The sequence below is a fragment of the Artemia franciscana genome, chromosome 7 (assembly GCF_032884065.1).
Source record: "Artemia franciscana chromosome 7, ASM3288406v1, whole genome shotgun sequence".
NCBI lineage: Eukaryota > Metazoa > Arthropoda > Branchiopoda > Anostraca > Artemiidae > Artemia > Artemia franciscana.
The window spans coordinates 56123409-56137530 of record NC_088869.1 but is presented as its reverse complement, the minus strand read 5'-3'; the positions used below and the strand labels follow the sequence as shown (position 1 = coordinate 56137530).

Here is a 14122-nt window from a genome sequence, read left to right as displayed (position 1 = left end):
TATCGAGAGTATAAGGAACCAGAGGGCCATTTGATATTTCATGTGTGTATGTGTGGGGGGGGGGCTTTGACCTTGAGTATTGTTTAACAATATTGGACACTCTGGCATTTAGTTTAAAATTGGCACGTGGATCCACTGCCATGGAGGGAGGGGCTGTTACATTTGTAAATACACAGAGGTAAAAGGACTAGCCCTTCGAGCTATATGACATGTTGCATACAAGATCAACTAGCCCATGCCGTGCTTGATTTATTTTTCTGTCAAAATTATCAAAATATCAAAATTTTCTGTCAAAATTAATAATCAGTGTTATCACACTAGAAATTATTTGTCCGAAAATATTTACGTTCAGAAATTGGGATCCTCTCTTTCAGCCCCCCCCCCACAGAAAAAGAAACTTGGCTGAATCAGCACCTGCTTCGAAGCTTACGAAAGATGCATAATTTTGTAAGTGATTTTATTAGTTGAAATTAGCAGATTGATTCAGGTTCATATATGGCAAACTTGCTAAATCCACAATCGTTCGTTTTGGAAAAAAAATGTTCGGTTACTTTCTTTTAAGCTAGGAACTTCCATTTAGCCTTGTCCAGTAAGTTTTTATATTGGTAAGATGCACTCACTAAGAAGTAAAAAGTTGGCTTTTTCTTTCAACACAAAATTACACCCAAAAACCCTTTGCACTTAAGCAAGCGCTCCGGAAGACGGGGAAACACCTTCGCACGATTTTCCCTACCCGCACTTAAGGGGCTTTCATTGATCGGATCTTCGTTTTTCGTGATCATCAACAATGTCGAAGGTAGAAAGCTGATCTGCTTGGTGACATGTGATTTTAATTTTTCCCTTTTTAAAATTTGAATCTTTTGAACATTGCAAATTCACATATCATTCGCATAAACAAGACAGATCCTTGCAATCAACAGGTACCGACTTAAAAGTGTAGAGAGTAGGGAAGCCTCGACTTCAAGTTATAGAAATCTCTCTGAACAAGATGCCATTGCTATAAATTCGAATTATCAAGAGGACCAAATCGTGTTGATTTTTTCCAACATGCTGAATATTTTCAGGGGACTAGGAAAAAGCTTGAAATTATAGAAAGATTCAAGTTAAAAAGTCAAATTTCGGGAAGTCGAGTATAATTCTTTATGCCAGATTTTAATAGTAAAATTTATGAATCTTGGTACTTTTCTTCTTCATTCTACAGCATATGTTCAAGATAATCCTACTTTAGCCCGGTCAGTATCATGATACATCGACAAAATTTGGTCACGATCGAGGAAAAGCTCTAGTTCTCTCCATGGCGTCACCGAGTCTAACAATGGTCTTCAGACTCCCTGCGGAGACTATTAATACTTGATATAGCCCCAGAGAAGAAATATGCGAAATGGGTCCAGGCTCAAAATCATTCTTAGACCAAGGTAGATTACTCGACCAAGAACGATTCCACTCGGCCAATATTATTTATTATTAAATTTAAATTATTTAAATTTATTATTTATAAATAAATAAATTTTATTGATAATATATTTATTTATAATATATAAATAAATATAATTTATTTATTTAAATAAATTTAATTATTAAATTTAGTCATTAAAGAATGCTCCGTTTTACATCAAAACGGGAGTTTGTTATAAACGATCATTACCAGCACTTCTGAAGGAAAGTAGTAGCAATGAACTAATTGTGCTTGTTATCTGAGATACTCTTGGATTGAATCTCCTTCCGTCCTTTCGACAATCCTGGATCTCCGGATGCTAGGGCATCGTAAGACTTAGTGTTTTTTGTTTTTTTTTGCCACTTATACGGAGGCTCCCCATGTAGATTTTTTGGAGATCTTTTGGATTATTCCCCTGTTGTGCCTCTGGATAATAACAATTCTCTATGCAAATTATTTAATTAAAAAAATTGTCTGCTTCATCAAACATGGACTTGTTATCTGTAGCCGTTTCATCTTTAGTCGTCTCTTTAACGATATGCCCTTTGATCCTACAGTATCTTACGTCAAATGCTTTATCTTGGGTTTGAACATATTAAGTTAGTAATTATCGCTCATCTATTCATAAGTAGAAATCTGCCCCTACTTTTTAAAAATCATGACAATCAAACTTTCACGATAATTTCAGCTGGCAACGCCTAATTTTATTTCCTCGTTCAGATTTGAAACAAAATTGTTTATAACACTTGCCAGAATTATTTCGAAAAAAAAAACGATGCCAAAATCACTATAATGATATATAGGATATATGCAAATGCGTGCCTGAGTTGAGAAGCATCCCTTGAGGGTATTATCTATTTGGGAGTCATTCCTTGGGGAATCCCTTGGGACGGTATTTGCTTCAAAATTATGAAACTTAAGAAATGGTGAGAAGTAAAGAGAGAAATATTTTCCACACACACACACACACACACATATATATATATATATATATATATATATATATATATATATATATATATATATATATATATATATATATATATATATATATATATATATATATATATATATATATATATATATATATATATATATATGTGTGTGTGTAAGACAGGAGAGAAAAAACTAAAGCAATCGATAGAACCACTTTTGTTTAAGTAGTTAATTGGTTAATATTGAACATTCCATAGTATCGGATATTTATTCCAGGGGGAGGGGTTAAGTTTTAAAAGACAAAGATAGGTAAATTAATAAAACATATAAGAAATCATAGAACAGATCTTAAAAATCCCGAGATTGTTTTAGTGTCATGCAGTTAATAGGATTTTCCTTGCGAATAAGCACCACATCAATACAAACTCGGTTACCTCTCCTTGTTTACAGGAGCATGAACAAGGAGCAACGAAATAAAACTTTCGATTATTTATTGCTAAGTACCAGGAGACCGAGCTTCTCAAAATTAATTTATTTTACAAACCGTTCTGTATATATATATATCGACAAAATGTTCTGCACTATCGACAATCAAATTAAATTGTAATTTAATTAAATTGCAAAATAATTAAAAATTATCTGGTGCTATTTTTCCAAAATTAAAGCCCTAAACGAATTTGTTCGAAGTCGTAACCTTTCTAGATTGTTCTTTCACATCGGAAAATGCCAAATATCAAAATTTCAAAATGCCAAATTTCAGTATTTAGTTTGTGCTTGAAATTTGGCATATGGTATGCCAAATTTTAGAAAAGAGCATAGTGCTGTTTTCAGAAAAAAAGATTTACTTATATTTTGAATAAATATATAGTATAGTAATATAATATAGTAATAGCAAGATGATTCATTTGAGAAAGGAGAAGACTATCTTGTTCGGCTACAACAGTGTGCGGTATTTATCGGTTATATAATAGACACTCGGGAAGTGAAGCTCGATTAATGCTAATTAAATGAAACAAAGTATGATTGAAATATAATATTTTAGAAACAAATTTGGACTAGATATCTGCGCATTAGGGGGTGGTGGGGGGGGGTAAAGAATAGCATATATTAAATACGTAAACTAACCATTTTTGTATTTAATATATGCTATGCTTTACCCCCACTCCCCCTAATGTGCAAATATATAGCCCAAATTTGTTTGCTTAAACCAAAGCAAACCAAAATACAAACTAAATACTTAAATAAAATATAGCTACAATTTATTTTGCAACCAATTCAAAGCTAATTGTGTGGTATAAAGAAGTTGCTTAACCAGTTTCTTGTGTCATGCTCGCATCATTCGCGATCGAAATTTTATAGTGTCTATTATATAACCGATAAGTACACCATGTGCAAATTAAACCTACAGTGGAGGCTTGAGATTAGATATTTTGGTGAATTTTCATCTTCTCTGTTGAAATCTCTTGAGACACTGCACACGCTGCACACATAGATTCTTCATACCGAACCCTGGAGTTTTTTCTTTCTTTTTTTTTTTTACCTTTGCTCACTTGACGAAAGAGCTTCATTACAATGTAAATGATATTTTCCCAAGAAGGTGGCTCGTGGAATTTGGCTTTCTTTTAGTTCATTTTTACTCCCGAAAGTACCACAGTGAGATGCTTTTGTGGGGACTGGTTGTTGCAAAATTTTATTCCGGAGCAAAAGTAGCACCAAAACTTTCATTAATCGTCAGCCCGACTTTTTTTTGGGTCCAATGCATGTAAGCTGTACCCGAGAGAATCATGTGTTTGGCCATTTATCTTAATTGACGTAATACTATCCATTAAAATTCTGGAATTCCATAAATAAAAAATACTGTGGCAAAGAAGAAAAAGTCCGTAATAGAGGTCCATTATAAAAGTGATTCTTCTGGACGAATAATTAATGTCGGTTTCTTTGTTAAGATTCAGGTTACACCCTCTGGTAAAACGTCTTCAGTAGTCCAGCTGCTGGAGATCAAAGAATCTGTTATCCATTTTCGGGGTCGAATGTCATCGGTTGATTCAAAACGGGTAGTCGATATTAGAAGAAAATCTGCATTTTTATAGCCTAATAAATCTACCCAGGCTTCTAAAATCTTAGCCTTGCGGGGGCCATTCGGTCCATGAGCAATTTCTGAATTCTCTGCTTCAATTGAATGTTAAGTGTTTTATTGTTATTTTTGTATTCAGCTCTGAGGAGGATTGTGAAAGCCAAAGCTTTTTTGTGACTGATAGAGATTTTTGTCAGCAAAAACTGATATGACAGATCTTCCTTCTGAAAAATGTTGGGGGGGGGGGAGATCACCAAAGACGTTTTTTAATGATCGTACCCAACTTCCCTTGATCAAAATCTAAATGGTTGTCATGGAAATATTTTAGGTATTGGGCTGTATAGCGAAATCATTCGCATTTTTCGGAATAAATATAGGCAAAATAGGTTTTCAGTAGAATATACAATATCTAGTTATTCCTCCTGCTGTATCGATTGATGACGATTTCTGGATTGCTAAATCTCTGGTTTCGTTTAATATCATTTGAAGCACGTGTTTCTGTCATTTGTCATGCAGCCCTGTAGCCTACTGTTAAATTGTAATTACTTTTAATTTGTTTATTGCTTAGAATGCCTTCTTATCAGGCTCACACAGGTCTGAGCCTTAATAGATATTGGGATGGGTTTCGAGGAAGGTCAGAAAGTTTATAAAGAAAATTTCGGATCTTCACTAAAAATTTTTATGAGCTCACTGTGGCTTAGCAAGGATGAGCAGAGATTTCGCAGTGTACATTTATTTTTGCTCCTTTTTTATACAAGCCTGTGCAAAAATCATATCTATTCCTAATCTTCTAAACATAAACCGATCCTTAAAATACAAAGAGTGAAAAGCATCACAAAGCATGATTTTAGAAAAATTGAATGCCTTAATATTTACTGTTTAAACTCAGTCCTTGGGTGATTATTATTTTAAAATTCATCATTTGAATACATGTTATTTTGTGGTTGAAAATCTGACTGTTCGATTTTATAATGCTCCAATATTAAAAAAAAATTCGAAACATTTTTGGCTAATGTCTTTTCTATAAAAGAACACTAAACGCTAGTTCTATATAAACATTTATTAATTCTCTTATCTTTAACTCGCCTGATAAGCAGAACAAATTGGTGAATGTCATCACTAATAAAAAAAAATCCGCCATAAGAGAATATAAATAAATTTTGACTTGATCTTGTTTGCTTTCTTTTATTGATTTATGTCTGAAAATTAAAATCTACGTTCCTCCCTTTTTTTGCTTCAGACAGACTTTTAGTACTTATCCATGGCTGATGCAATGATGTCCTCACATAAGACTCCTTATATTTAAGTAGAGACTTTGTTCTCGATACAGATATTATCTTGGAAAATCTCCTAGAATTACCTGGCTAGACCTCCTACGGTTCGGAATCCAAAGAACGAGCCAATCCCGGTGAGACCTCGGACGCTGTCCAGTTCTAAGAATTTATTTCTGTCATCGATTTGAGATCTTGACGGAGTCTTAATATCCCTATTTTAAGAAGTTCAAAATTCCATGTCCCATGTAGTGCTTAGTTCCTAAGCCGAGAAATTCAATTTGTCAGTGTAAATATTTGATATGGCTGGGATCGAGGAGTCACCCACATTGAAAACAGTTTACACCTTGTGGGGCACGCCACGCATGGTTTGTATCATTGTGTGGTAAGAAGAGATTCCGTATGGCGGAACTGTGTCCCGAGTGGTTGAAGTAGTGGTGCTCCATGATACAAACCAAGTGAATACTGGTTGACCCCTGTGCAAAAATATTCCTGTAAATAATATTTGTATCTGACTAAAGGTATTAACCATATTGTACACTTTCTCTCCTTATTCACCTGTTTTAATCATTATTTTCATTTGCAGAATGATGAAGATTGTGGGTCTTTCTGCAATAATGGCGGGGGGGACCATAAAAATGGTTAATTCTAATGTCGACATTCGTCGATGAATGTCTGACATTCCTTTTTCTCAGCTTGGATTGAATTATCTTTGTGAGTCAGCTTTTTCAGTCTTATGCAGGCTATGATGGTAAAAATTGAAGTTAGGTTAGATTATGTTGGTTAGGTTTAGGTTAAATTTGGTTAAAAATATCAGAAATGGGTTAAGCTAACCAAACCTAATCTAACCTTACCTTGTCATCATCAAACCTTGCATTAAACTGGAAAAGTTGACTGGCAACGCTGACTAAATTTGAAGAAGAAAAAAAATTATTTCGGACATCGACCGCCAGTTTCGGACATTCACGGTAACATCTGCTTTGAAGAAGCTGGTAATTAGTTAGGTGGAATAGTGTTTTTATGGTACTTGTTAAATAAGCGAAACGCACTCAAGAAGTTAAGTTAGGTTAATCCTAATAAAATATAACCTTTAGTTTATTTAATGATATAATTTGAGCTATATATTTGCACATTTGGGGGGGGGGATAAAGTATTTGGACAACGTCCCTAACCTAACCCCCTCCCCTTAATGTGCAAATATTAGCTCAAATTATACACGTCCCATGCATTCTGTCACCCGTTATTTGTCTGTTTGGCTATGAAACTGGTTTTGCGAGATCTAACCTAAGCGTAATTCTTGGCTGTTTCGTTTGATTAACAAATACCGTTTTTATTACTGGCCTTAAAATTGTCGTTTCTCTGAGGGACAATTTTTAATTTAAAAAAAATGGATTTGATTATTATTATCATTAAATATATTATCTAAAATAAATATTGTGTAGTATGTCATTATTTTTGCAGTAAAAAAAAAAAATCTTCGCAAAAAAGATTTGTAGGTGGGGTAGAATCAGTTATAAAAAATACTTCAGTTTAGCTCCTCGGTGTAGTGAATATTATCTTATTTGAACCGTATAAAAAGAATCGGCATGCAAAGAGAGTTGTCATTTTTTTAGAAGGTCGAGATACAGCAAGTACAAATTACGCAGTTTTGAGACTTACTTTCTCAGTGCCAATTCTAACGGTGCAGTTCAATTTGTTTATGGTACCGTTTCGAATCGCCTAGCTTAGTAACATAATAATTTTATATAAAGTCTCGGCTGAAATTGACCTAATATTTTGAGACTATGATTTTCAAACATTTTGTGATAACGAACTGTAAGTAAGGAACGACTCGGGCAAATAGTTATCAAAAACTCTAAAAAAGAAGAATTTTAGCGTAAATCAATACGCCAAAAGAATTGGTTTTTATAATTATTTCAAATATATAAACTTAAATGATTTCAAATGTAAAGCTAACTTGAGGAAACTTTTTTTTAAGAATTTAATTCTACCTAGTAGTTAAACCCTAATTAGGGATTCAGAAAATATTCCTGGGGATACTGGAGCCTAAAACATGTACTTTAAACCCAATTTTTTTCAGTTTTTCCGTTTATTTTTATTTTTTCAATAATTTGTATACAAAAGTTTACTGTTGCCCTTAATTTTCAGATTTTACAGAGGTCCTACCTTTGGGAATCGGGGATTTCGGTTTTTTGACAATTTGTGTGCTAGGTTCGATGTATATTTAAGAAAAATAAAAGGATTATATGTATGGTCATTTGGTGCTCATCGCTGGAGGAATTCGCCCTCTATCCTTTCGTGTTTGTGCTCATCCGCTTTGTCATATTCCCGCTTTTCTAATTGTCTCAATTCTTTCCGTTCACTTATATCTATATATATTCTGAATAATATTTTTAAAGCGGAATTTTAGTCTCTTACGGTTTACTTGCCTACATTAGCTGCACAGGTTTTTTTTTGTGGGGGGAGGGGGTGATTTTCCGGAGGACATTCCTGAGTGTAAATACTACCAGTATGAGTACACATAGTTGAAGCATTAAATGAGAATTGTTATCAGTAATTTTGTGTAAAAGTGCTTATTACTTTTCTTTTATTAGGCCTATATATTGTATTTGAAAAAACTTGTTGTCTTTTTTGTATTTTATGCTCCTTTTCATTTATTGGATAAAGTATTTATGATGGAAAGCGGTGCAGATAATGCAAATTCTATCTTTCCGAAATGACACCTTATTTTTTTGTTCTGGTCAGATATCCCAAGTTAGGAAATTATACCTTGAGCAGCGTGTTTTAAGAGCTAATTAAAGAAATTGCCTTTTCAAAATCGACCCTCCTAACATGGGGCAAGGCTTTGTGCTATAATCAGCCAATAGTTTATGACGGAGGAACTCTTATGTTCGAGCAATTTCATCAATGAAAAGAGGTCTTATAAAAAATCCCTATTGACAGAACCTTTTTTTTCGATTTGTGTCGGGTTTGGTTAAGGTAACACAAAAAGTGATGAATGGATAGGGTTTATGCCTGGTGTCAAGTCAAGTGATCTTGAGTCTATTTTTTGTTAAGAAGAATAAAAAATAATATGCTTGTTGCTGAATACATGCACATGGGGAGTAAATTCAGAAGAAAAGAATTTCCCCCCGATTCTGGTTCAAAGGACTCCCTCTCTGAAGATTTGAATAGTGGTTGACTGAAAACGTATTTGCTGCGTCGTCCCCCCTCTCCCCCAGTTAAAATTTTGATTCCTCTGTCTTAAGGGTTGGCACTCTGTACACCTGTATTTGGTGATACACAAAAACCCAAGGAGATTATTTGACGTTCATGACGAACTTGGTTCAATCAAATGCCCTGAATTTATTCATGAAGACCTATGGTTCAATTTTTCATTTTAAATAACATCAATATATTTTTTACATGCGGTTTGTGACCTTACGCCTCATTTCCAAAATGGCAAAAAAAAAATCAGCTGTAATGGCCATCCTGATATACACGATGTGTTATAGCCTAGTAACCCCTTGACAATACCAGGACTTCGTTTTTTGTAGTTTTTTGCTTTTCTGTTATTTGTTTTTTGTTTTGTTATTTGTTTATTTTGTTATTTATTTATTTATTTTGTTTATTTGTTATTTATTTTATTTATTTTGTTGTTTTGTTTTGTTATTTGTTTTGTTGTTTGTTTTTTGTAGTTCTGCTATCATGGAGCACCGTTGTTGTTAAATATCAAACTATATTTAAAATAATGAAATCATCATTTTTGGATTGCATAGAAATATACTTTGAAAACCTCAGACGGAATTTGGTTCGTGATGTTTGAACACGAAGCCTTTAGCAATCTGGATCTTTGACAAAATGTGTTTTCATAATGCAAATCCTTAACTGAAATGGCTTTAAATCCCGTTCAATTTAAACATTTTAATGAATTAAATTTTGAAAGACGATTTTCAACTGAAAAATCAAATAATAAAAGTAATTTTTATAAAAGTTTTATTTTGATCAGACGATTACTTCTTGACGTAATATTGTCAGTTGGTCTAGCACTGAAAGAAAACTGTCACGGAAATACTGAAAGGTATTTTCTGGTTGTAAGGGCATCTCTGCATGGGAGAAAGGAGGTTTAATTGATTTAGAATTTTTCCCGATTTTCCCCAGAAGTTGTTTACTAATTAAAAAAAACCATTACATCAAACGTGAAAACCAAAATGGACATGTGTCTACACGGAGACTTCATCTTATTTTTTCTTTGAGGCGGGGGGGGGGGGAGCTGAGGATTTGTTCGAGAAAACACGCTGCAAAAACTATTTTTAGCAATTTTACGTTGTGCACAGGATTTTATAATTTTTGTAGCGTTTGGAGGGGATGCCCGCCACAGGGCCGTATACATTTTTTTTGGGGGGGGGAGGGGGGTTACAAAATAACTTCGGAGGGTTTCTAAAAAAATAACTTAAAAAACGCATAAAATACCTGTTTATATTCATTTTTGTTGCGTTTTTTACGACTCGGACAATTTTTTTTTTGGGGGGGGGCTCAAACCTCCTAACCCAACCCACCCCCTGGGTACAGCCTTGCCCACCACCTTGGCCTTTCGTAAACTGATCTCCTTTTACCACGCCACCTCTTCGGGGTTGAAATTTAAGACCCATTGCATTTTATTTGTAATGTCGAATATTCTTGATTCTGTAAATAAGATTTACTTTTATGAATATTTGTATTTAATATTTAAGCATATTAGATATTTTAGATGAATTAAATTAGTTAATATTTATGTATCAAATTATGTTGATTGTATGTTAAACAAAAATATACATTGAAAATTTAGTGGTAAAACTGAAGAAAAGCCGGCCGTTCAAATTCAAAAGGCATTCCGAGTAAAAAGAAAAAAAGAACCAAATTAAAACTCGCTCTTAGTTAAATTCAAAGTGCATGTTTATCCCGAATTATTGCCGACTGTCAGAAATCACGTACACTTGGTGACGCGTGCCAGGCGTTCCTGGGACTGCCGCGCGTGGTGGAATTTGCGGCGCACGTTGCGTTCCGAGATGTATATCAGGTGGCGAAAAGTAGGCAACCCCTTGATTTATCCCTCTTGATTTAGAAATTGGTGAAATCGGCCAAATAATTTGAATATCTTGTTCCATTTATCTTAGTTTGAAAAACGTTTCGTGATCATACAGCCAGACTTGTTCGCATGGATTGATTTGGGAGAGGGTGACATTCCGGGGAACCCAAATAGAAAAGTCAAGTGGAGTTGTGGGATAAAGCATATGAAAATATGGAAACAGTCGCAAAAACCTTGGGTGTAATCATGGAGAGGGACGGGCCAGAGGACCCCTTTTAGTAGTCTTTGTATGTAATCTTGTAACTTCTAAATTGCTCAAAACAAATGGCTAGGAAGTTGTTATTATTTGGAGGACCGAAACATATACAAGTTTCTTTTTCTCTTTTTTTTACTCTTACTTAAAAAAAGAAGTTTGATTTTTGGTGACAACATTGCAAGGTTAATTTTGATTAAAGTTACTGTCATCTTTATCTAGTAATTAATAAGCAAAATTGTCCGAATAATTCACATGTAAGCTGGGAAACTTATTTCAGTTTCGTTTTGAATTTATTCTCTCAATTTGCCTTGAAGATTTCTTATTTAATTTTACTTCAACTCGTATCATTAAGCTTCGTTTTCCGAGTTAGTTTTAGGGCAGCTTTACTACCAACTATTAAGTTCCTGTCAAGACAAATAATGCAAGTGCTAATTCAAAAATTATATCTTTGTATTCATATTTAACTTACCAATAGTTTTTACTACGGAGAAAATTGAGTCACTGTTGCAATAGCATGCTATTTTTTCTTGTGTGGACATCTATTACCTGGCGCGAACAGATGCGTTTATTTTGGACAGGGGGCATGGCTAGGGGAGGTAAATGTTCTCCCTGTTGCTACAATTACTACAGAGTTCTTGTAGCGTTAAGTGGCCGACCCATTAATGAGCACTCCAACTCAGGTTTGTACGCACGAATTTTTAGAGGTGGGGGAGGGGGCAACAATATTTTTTCTTGATAATTTGAATAAGAAATGCCCAGAAAGCGTAAGATTTTTAGAGGTGGGCCTGAGCCCCTCCCCGCGGGCGTTAAAGTTTCTAGTTATGCCACTTCCAATAAATGTTTAAAGATTAAAAGCAGATTCGAGTCAGATATAAATTTAAACTTTTATGACTCCCCCTCTTTTTTAACAGACTTTCACCCATTATACTAAAACTGCGTTCTCTCTATTATCGGAAAAGTTAATTTCCCCAAATTCTTGCTTCTTCGAATTCTGTTTTTCCCCATGAGAGGGGAAAATATCCCAAGGAAAAAACAGAAGCCATGCAAGAAGACTGTCAATATTGCGATGATATTCCCCATTCCAAGTTCGCAAAAATATGCATCCGTCAATTATTTTACCCTTCGCATAATTTAGTTGAAAATTATTGAATGAAAGGCTGCAGATACCAATTTGTGTAGAGGGAGGATCAGAAATAAACAATAATTGTACAATCAAACATTAAAATTCATAAGTAACTAGTGCAAGTGTTTGTTTATATATTGTTAGGTTGTATTTTTAAGAAAAACTCAACTCACATATAATAAATCAAACAGTATTTATTTAATAATTGAATAAGAAGTGCCAACAAATTCGGGAAAATTTAGGATTTCGAGGAACGAGGGTGAGCTCCAAGCCTCTTCCCATCGTGTATCACCGTTTTTAGGGTAATATTTTGTACATATGCATTTATAGCGCCAATTCCTGAAGAAATAGCGGGATGTGTTTTATCGCTTTTTTAAAATGAAGATACAAAAAAGTTATTTTTGAAAGTATAGTCGGATGATTGAAAAATTCTATTGAGGGGCAGGTTGGATCTGAATATATATACATTTTAAGGATGGAATGACATATATATATATATATATATATATATATATATATATATATATATATATATATATATATATATGTGTATATATATATATGTATATATATATATATATATATATATATATATATATATATATACATATATATATATATATACACACATATATATATATATATATATATATATATATATATATATATATATATATATATATATATATATATATATATATATATATATATATATATATATATATTTAGGTAGGTGATAAACCTTGTGAGATTCTTATGGTTTATCATCCAGAAATAATCAATTGTTTACGCTTGAAGCAGGCCTATGTGTTTACACTTACGAAATCTTAATTGTTCAGGTTACTCTTCCGTTCAAAATTTCAAAAGGAAACACATTCTTAGGTTTGCCGTTCTCTTAATAATGAAATAATATGAAAAAAAACTTCGTTTTCTTAAAGAGTTAAAGAGGCTGCGTCCCAAAGTCGAACCTTAAAACGTACAGGAATTAGGGGAGGCAGTTGGGGGGCTGCCGCCCCCCAAACCGCCCGCTTTTAAAGACTCTTTTGTACAGGTTTTTTGTTTTGTTAATTAAAAGAGGGCCTTTCCGAAGCCAAGAGCGGGGTTTAACTGCCTCTCCTAATTCCTGTACGTTTTAAGGTTCGACTTTGGGACGCAGCCTCTTTAACTCTTTAAGAAAACGAAGTTTTTTTCATATTATTTCTGTACGTTTTTCTACAATCCATGGTGGATGTAATTTAATAATTCCTGTACTGCTCGTACAGGAATTAGGACTGCCTCTCCTAATTCCTGTACGTTTTAAGGTTCGACTTTGGGACGCAGCCTCTTTAACTCTTTAAGAAAACGAAGTTTTTTTCATATTTTGTGACGAAAAACCGCCCGATAAGGGACTTGAATCCTTGACCTTAGGATTAAAAGTCCCACGCTCTACCGACTGAGCTAACCGGGCATGTTTGAAGTCGAAATACCTGCATGTGTATAAATATAACTTAAATAACTTTTAAGAATTTCAAAAATTAACATGGGCTCTTATGGGGAAATGGGTTTTTCTAAGCTAGAAAATCGGGGGGTTAAGATTTTCCGACGAAACTTTCCAGGAAAATTACTTGGAGAATTCCGCGTCGAATGAGTCTTCGTACACCCAGATCCAATGTCGGCTGTGACCTGTAGGCGTGGCAGAAAAAAAAACAAAAGGAGAATATGAACATTAAGTGGCTATGCGTGGTTTCTGGAAAACAGGGAAGGAGTTATCGGATCGAGCTGAAATTTCGTGGATAAGCTCCTGGGCCCTAGGGGACCTTAACTTGTGAATTTCAGCCCGATCGGACAACGTTAAAGGGGGGTGGGGTTGGGTGATCGAAACTTTTGGCCAGATTTTCCCCATGAAGGAAAAGTCGGAGGGGGATGAAATTTGGCAGGTTTCTTAGTTGGAGCTCGGGCTGCGAAATGCATCCCTCTCCATCTCTCTGCGACCACTGGAAC

General features: G+C 34.3%; 2 protein-coding genes across 5 annotated transcripts in view; both read left to right on the top strand.

Annotated features, from left to right (window-relative positions):
• LOC136029500 (enolase-phosphatase E1-like) overlaps positions 1–14122 on the top strand; it is a 539221-nt gene that overhangs the window by 438411 nt on the left and 86688 nt on the right. The gene's annotated exons all lie outside the window — the stretch shown is intronic.
• LOC136029489 (uncharacterized) overlaps positions 1–14122 on the top strand; it is a 48027-nt gene that overhangs the window by 30563 nt on the left and 3342 nt on the right. The window lies entirely within an intron of this gene.